Raw genomic sequence first — 8,259 nt, 5'->3', positions numbered from 1 at the left:
ATTTCCGCGGCGTGTGATTGTTACTGCGCCGGTTCGATTGATGCGCACCCTGAAGGCACTGTGGCCGATGTGCAGCTGGAATGTTCGCCGCTGTCGTCGCTGTTGGTGCGCTTGCACCTGGCTCACCAGTTCCGCCGGGAGTGGTTCTACGCCGCTAAAATTACGCCAAGTTGGTTGCTTTTTGGCGGGCTGAGGCGTGTCTTAGAGCAGCCACTACTCTATCTTGCTGACGACTTCGGGCTCACCGGTTCTGTAGACGCGTTGGTAACCTCGTCTTGTCAGGCCTCCAGCCAGTTCTCTTCGGCACAAACGCTCTATATTTCGCCTACTTCGTCTGCTGCCTCGCAAATTTGTACAATTGGCGACGGCTAATCCGTACGTCCATATGTTTTGAGTACTCTATGTACCCGTTGCCCACGTGCTGGTCTTCTGCCTCTCCCACCTCTACAATTCCTCGCCGCCTTAGTTGGTGCCCTTCGTCCTCTTTGTCGGAGGAGATGGTTACGGGTGTCGATGCTCTCACTAACTCGTCGCCGTCCTCGTAACTGCTGCCGGTTGTAGTTGGTGAACATATTTCCACGCCTTCTCTCCACTGATGTTGGTGCTCAAACTCTTTAGTGCTGCCTCGCTTAGCCAGCCATATATACTGGCACGACCATCGCTATGTGATACTGAGCTGGCGTCGTTCGCGCCCGGCACTTTCGCTGCACTGCTCCTCTACAGCTTCACCTGCAGTATGCTGCATAATTTCCGCCCTCGTAAGGCGGCCGAAACGCACTCGTTAATGTGCCGTCAGTGGCACTTTCGGTCATAAACTTGTTGGGACTTTCGCCCCTGTTTATTGCTGCTGCTGCTGTCGAAATAGTGTCTTTGCCCCGTCTTACGCCCGAATTTATTAGGTAAAATTGCTATTGCGCGACAAATGCATTTTGCCAAAAATTTGCCGTTTTGTAAATAAGTTCTTATTGTTTTGCATTTTTTGGCTTATATTTGTTATTGTTACACAGCTGTAATTTGGTATCAGAGTGGCTGCCTATCCAAAAAGGAGCTTTGTAGTGTTGATTCGTATTCGTAGTTAATTGGGGTTGTCACTACAGTATTTGTACTATTTTTAGTAGTATTGTAATTATTGGTAGTATTAATATTAGTATTATTACTTTTATTAATATTTGTTATTATTATTATTATTTTTAAAATTATTGCATTTATTATAGTAATAATTATTATTTTTATTATTATAATCGTGAATTTTTTCATAGCGTTTTAAGCCCTCTACTGGTTCTTCTATCTCTTCTATTGGTACTTTTTTGTTCTTACTCTTGCTCTCTTGCGTGCTTCTTCTGCTCCCCTTTTTCTCCTATACGTTCCCGACCTTCTTCGTTTCTTTAATTTTGCCTGCTGGCATTCGCTTTTTTCTTGTTGGCATTCATTTTTCTCCTGTTGAAGTATCTTCAGCTTGCTTCTAACTCATCTTCATCCTTATTCCTCGTTATTCTTCGTCCTTCTTCTACGTTCTTGTTTCTACCTTCTTTGGTTGGCGATCACTCCCGCAAGGCAATCGCCGAGTCACATTTCAGACCGAGCCGAAATTTACCTATTCTTAGCCTTGCGCCGAATTAGGCTCAGATGGATGCCGCAGTTTTCTGCTCTGATATCTTCCGGTTGCTCTGCGTGGAAGGGTTTTATCTCATTCACGTGCGCGGTTCTTTTCCTGCCTTTATGCATCTTAACCAATTCGACGATGACGGGTGATATTTCTATTCGTTACTCGGTATGGTCCACTGAATTTTGGGGCGAGTTTGGCCACAAAGTTATCTGCGGCCCCGGATAAGTGGTGTTCTTTCACTAGGACCCTGTCCTCAATAGCTAGATGCCATCTTCTTCTGCGCAAATTATAATACCGCGCCCGTTCGACTGATGCCCGTTGCTGATTGCGCCGTACCATTTTGAAAATTTCTCTCATTTTCACCGCCTTCTAGTTCGGTGTGATTTTCGGCTCACCTGTGCCAAACGTTTGTTCATCATATAGGGCGTTCGGTAGCCGCGGCTCAAGTCTTTAAACCGGGAAGGAAGGGCTGTACCCAGTCGCCTCGCAACAAGTCGTCCAAATTTAGCTGCTCTTTGCCCGTAAACTGCGCCAACATCCTCTATATGTTTCGGTTGGCCCTCTCTGTTGGATTCTCTTGTGGTGTAAAAGGTGCGGTTAGCTGCTGTTTGACACTGTAATCCTGTAGGAGTAGTTTGAACTGTCTGCTCGTGATTTGGGCGCCGTTATCAGTGATTATAACCTTCATAATGCCAAATCTGGCCAGTATCCGTTCTCGGAACGCATTAAGGCTGTCGTCGGTCGGCTTGCGTAGAGGTACGATCTCTACCCACTTAGAAAATCGGTCAAGGAACACCAGGACCATGGTATTTCCGTGCTTTTACCGTGGTAGTGGTCCGACGAAGTCTGCGCACACGGTAGCCCAAGGCTCCTCCGTGATCTGAGTCAGCATTTTTCCCACAGCTTGCTGTTGGTTGGGCTTGTACGTTTGGCAAGATGGACACTGTCGTACGTACCTTTTTATATCCCGGAACATTCCGGGCCAATAATAGCGCGTGGCCGCTCGTGCGATTGTGTTCCGGATACCCATGTGTCCGGCAGTTGGATTGTCGTGCATTTCCTGTAGCACTCTGTTACGCAATGGCTTCACCACACTTAATTTCCATGGGATCGCGTATTCGTCGTCCATCTGTACTGCGATATGGCGGTATAACTCACCGTTCTCGATTTTGTTTCACCTCGTCAATTTTCCCTTGGAGCCACTTGCATGTAGGTGCTTTTTCGTCTGTTCAAGCACGCAGAGCTGTGCGTCTTGCAGTCGGCTTCACAATGCGTCAGCCACTATATTCAGCTTTCCTTTTCGATATTGAACGTCAAACGAGTGTTGTTGTAACTCCAGCGCCCATCTTGCTATATGCCCAGAAGGACTTTCAATCGCGTTCAACCAATTCAGCGAGATATGTTCTCATCTTGCGAATGGGCCAAACGATATCACAGCATTGCTTCTCTGTGGGTGAGTAGTTTTGTTCTGCCTTGTTAAGGCGGCGGCTGGCATATGCGATTACTCGCTCTTCGTCGTCTGGTTCCTGAGTGAGCACTGCTTCTAGCCCGAAGTCGCTAGCGTCAGTTTGCAACGAGAACTTTTGCGTGAAGTCTGGGCACGCTAATACCGGCGCTTCTGTGAGCGAACCCTTCAAATTCTTGAAGGCCGCTTTCTGCTCTGTGGACCCCTTCCATCTGCTGCCTTTCTTTAACATCGCTGTCAGGCGATGAGTAATGTGTTGGAAGTCGGGTACCAACCGTCGGTACCACGAAGCCACACCCAAAAATTTGCGTAGCTCGTACGTCCGTTGGTGCCTTCAACTTCTTACACTGCTATCTTGTCTGGGTCGGTGTGAATCCCTTCTTCGTTTACGACATGGCCGAAGTACTTTAGTCGCTTTCGGAAAAATTCGAATTTTTTGGGGTTGATCTGGAGATTTGCTTGCTTTAGCCGACCAAACACTTGGGTGAGATGTTGAATGCGTTCGTCCAGTGCCGAACTGCGTGTGCCCAAGTTCTGGGCCGATTACTCGGTTAACGCGCGCTGGAACGTGACTGGTGCGGAATGTAATCCGAACGGCATCATGCGCCACAGAACAATCCCCGTTCTCGAAAGGTGAATGCTGTGTACAGCTTGCTTTCTTCATCCATAGGGATTTGCCAGTAGCGGTTTTTTAAACCTTGGCTGCTGATATAATTGGTACTTCGCAATCGGGGGCAGGGGGCAGGATGTGTTGGATGCGTGGTACTGGGTACGCGTCGGGCACGGACCGTGCGTTTAACTGGCGGTAGTCTGCACATAACCTCCAGTTGCCGTTTTTTTTTCACCAACACAATCGCGGCACTATGAGGACTTCGTGATGGTTCTATACATTTCTTCTCCATCCGATCTCTTTATCAATTGCCTCTTGTATTTTAGGATTACGTGGGAAATATCTTTGTTTAATAGGGCGGTCATCTCACATGATTCTTTTGCGAGTAGTGATGTTTGAGGTGGCTTTGCACCTGCTTAAAATTCGTCGCATCTATATTCTTTGACCATGCCTCGCTCATAGAACTTCTCGTTGCTCCAGTAGCTATTGTCGCTGTCACGCCTTCACAATTAATCTTAGAGTCGGCCAAATTCCGCCCTTCTGTCTGGTTCAGAATGTTTAGACTTCCCTACTTGCACTACTTGAGACCCTACCCCCCGTTTCTTTGTGATCCATAACAACACTTTCTCGTACGCACGTCTCATCGACCACCCTCCCAGCGAAATTCGCGCCATACGTTGCGGCATTCGTACGCAAAATGTCCGTTCTCTCCACATCGCCTGCAAGCGGTTCTAGGATCTACGTAGCAGGTGGGCATCTCTTCTGCCTTGTTCCATCTCTCGTGTGTCTCGCAGGTGATGATAACGCTCTTCGGTGCGTCGCGGTGAATTTGGTCGTTGTGGCTCCCTCTCTGTCGTGATATTCTCTTCGATCAGACTCACCAATCCGTCCAGCGTATCAAACTCGGTTCGCTTGGCGTATAGTTGGTAGTCACTGCGACTGTTTCGGTAGATGCGATTCAGTTTTTGTTCTTCCGTGAGGTTAGCGTGTCTCATCAGACTCTGAAGTGCCAACACGTAATCTTTAAATGATTCTCTAGATCGCTGAGTATGCTGCCGTATGTCGTCATCCAGTCGTTCAAAATAACGTGCACTCAGGAAAAACCGGAGGAAGTCTTGATTAAAACGACTCCATTGCAGCCAATGGCGGTTGTTGTTCCGCGACCATACTAAGACTCGTTCCTTAAGCAGTTCGGGTAGTGCTCGTGGTAGTAGGTTTGGGTCTACTTCGTACCCGTCCGCCAGCTCTTCCATCCTTTCTATGAAGCTTAGGAGGTCTCCTCTGCCGTCGTATTTGATTCCCCACTTTCTTACCCGATCCATAATATACGCGTCGGTCGGTGGCTGAACCGATGGGTTGAACGGTGCGGTTGGTGTTTGAACTTCATGTGTCTCATTTCTGTTTGTTGGTGTGGATGATCGTCCTCGGTTCATCCTGTTGCTACCGCCTGGGCTGGGCGGGTGTACCACGATTGACGGCTTGCTATGTTTCGCTGCTAGCTCAGCGAAACGAATTTCGTATCTTGGGTTTTGGCTCACAAAGGCGGCGAACTCCTTTCTTAGTTCATCGGCGGTTCCGGTGCTGTTGAAGCCAAAATTCCCCTGTGTATGCTAACAAATATTCTTTTACATGGTAGTAAATCCAGCTCACTTTCACCATATTTATTTATTTTAAATTTTTTTTTCATATCTATTTATATATTTTTTTTTTGTGTCTGTCACTATTGTTTTTTTCATCCGATTTTTTTTTTGTTTTTTCTTTTTCTTCGGCTTCACTTCACTTCGCTAATTCCATTCATCTACCTTTCTTATAACTTTATAATAGTCCCTACTCGGGCGCCATTTGTAACGAACCCAGCGATGGGTCCACTTATAAGAAATAAAAAGATCACTTGGGTCCGATTTAAATTCTTACTGTACTTTATTTGCTCACTTTCCTCTTGTACAATTATTCCCCTGTTCCTGAATAGTGGAAGTGTTCACTGCCGAAAATCCGCTTTTTTAGAATTTTTATTGGTAATAGCAATAGAAAAACGGCTCATCTCGGTGAAAATTCTCTCGATTGGTGGAAAACTAAACTAAAATACGACAAATTAACAGATCTGGCTCGCAAATATTTGAGCGCTCAACCCGCCAGCGATCCAAGTGAGCAATTGTTCAGTGCAGCCGGCCTTATATACGAGCCTCTAAGAAATCGCCTAATGGGAAAAAAGGCAGCAAAATTACTTTTTTGAAATAAAATATGCCCCTTTTGAACTTTGACTACTACATTAAAACACTGTATAGGTTAAGCACTCGTTCAATGTTCTAATAATTTACAAAATTTTTAAGTAATAAAAGCAATGACTAAGTTGATTATAACTTTTTTAATGTTATTCCTATCATTCGCATTCGCATTCGCACATTCGCATTCCGAAAATTCGCATTCGCATTCGCGAATGTGAGAAATATGACATTCGAAACATCCCTAGTATGTAAATATGTAATAATATAAAAATTTAATGCCTCAACAGTCGCTATGGCTGAGTGAGCCGAGCTCTGGCGTGCCATTCGAGAGATCGGAGTAAGAGTCCTAGGGCAGGAAAATTTTCTTTTTCCTTATTTATTTATTTTATTTTCTTGCTAAATTTTTAAAAACTAATTTTATTTAATTTTTCCCGTTTTAATCTAACTTTCTTTTGATTTGTAGAATTTATTGGTTTAAAGAATAATCTGAATATTGTATTTAATTTAATTTTTAGAAACTGTTTGCTAAAAGATAAACAAAACCACTAACAGACCAATTCTGGCATCTGTTTTTCAACTCACCACAGTCTTTCGAAAGACAAAAGTTTTTCTATTCCGGCAACTATCTTGAAAGCTCTTTTCTTTATTTCGAATGACTAATTAAAAGATCTGCTAACGAGGAGGATAGCATTATGCTATTTATCGTTTAGCAATGTTTTGTAAAGACTAAACGAAATTAAAAAAAAAAATTTTAAACAAATAAAACTAAAAATTTCAGAAAATGAAAGTAAAAAAAAGAAAAAAGATTAATCAAAAAAGTTCCTGACTCTGAGTGCGGCTGTGTGAGGGAATGTTTTGAAACCGTTACTCAGGAATACCTTAAGTACTCATTAAACGACTCTGAGTGCGGCTGATAGAAATTCAGTTCAAAAATAACACTAAAAGCCGCACTCAGAAACGTTCCTTAAATTAGCTCTAACGGGCCCTTAACTAATGATCGTTAAACCTGTTAATTAATGTTTCCTCTCAGAGTTAAAAATTATGAATAAAAAAATTTGAGCATTGGCCCCAGTTGCGGCCCTTCATTTTTGCGGCATCACTCACCTTTTTCGTTCAGTTTGAAATCTATATATATAAAACAAAGTCGTGTTAGTTACACCATTTATGACTCAAGAACTGCTGGACCGATTTTTATATTTATTTTTTGAATTTTTCTACCTTCCGAATAGCAGAATAACTATTAAAACAACCGCTAGGAGGCGCTGGAGTCGAGTTATTAGTAAAACAGGTGTTTATGGTCCGATTCGCCTCATATTTGAGATATGTATTTTACAATAGGAAAAACAATACCATTGCAAAAAAAAAGACCCGTCAGGTGGCGCTGGAGTCGAGTTATTACTAAGATCGTGTTTATGGTCAGATTCGTCTCATATTCCAGATATGTACTGACAATAGGAAAAACAATATCATTGCAAAAAAAGAGCCGCCAGGTGGCGTTGGAGTCGAGTCATTACTAAAAATCGTGTTTATGGTCCTATAATCCTCAGATTCAAAATATGTATTGGTAACAGGAAAAATAATTCTTTCGAAAAAAAATTTGCCGCCAGGTGGCGCTGAAATTGAGTTACATATATATATATGTAAATAAAAATCTTATTTCTGCTCGAATTTATTTCATTATCGAAATATATGAATTTGCATATCGATGGTCCTCTGCAATAATGACACAATTCAAAAAATCAAATCCCTTATTACTATTAGGAGGCTCATGTTTCTAATCCTTGGCTAAACCATGTCTAATTCTAACTAAAGTAAGTAGTAAAGATTATACATGAATAAGACAACGATTCAACTGGGTTCAAGCCCTGGTCAAACAGCTTCGCAAAAAATATAGAAAAAGGTTTTTTCTTAACAGCGGTCGTCCCTCGGCAGGCAATGGCAAACCTCCGAGTGTATTTCTGCCCCTCCGCTTTGTGTGACAACATCAAGGCGCACGCCACAAGTCGGAGGAGAAGCTCGGCCAAACACTAGCATATGTGTAAGCGCCTATCCATTATTATTAAAGACATGAGCCACTTAACAATAGTACGAGTTTTTATTTTTTGAATTTTGAATTGTGTCGTTATTGTAGAGGACCATCGATATATTTATGCCAGGAAAAGATACATATGTATGCATACTCTTGTAAAAAAAAACTGAAATTCAGTCGGAAACTGCCGTTTACGAACAGCCATTCCTTATCTATACATATGTATATATAATAAAATTATAGTTTAAAAAACTAAAACCTCCCTATTATAATTGCCATTCGTACTGTCATCAGGTATGTAACTTGAGAATAGAAATCGCTGCA

Source organism: Rhagoletis zephyria, unplaced genomic scaffold (assembly GCF_001687245.7).
Source record: "Rhagoletis zephyria isolate East Lansing unplaced genomic scaffold, Rhagoletis_zephyria_1.1 Rzeph_scaffold_00787, whole genome shotgun sequence".
Lineage (NCBI taxonomy): Eukaryota > Metazoa > Arthropoda > Insecta > Diptera > Tephritidae > Rhagoletis > Rhagoletis zephyria.
The sequence above is the reverse complement of the archived record's forward strand: the minus strand, read 5'-3'. Positions refer to the sequence as shown.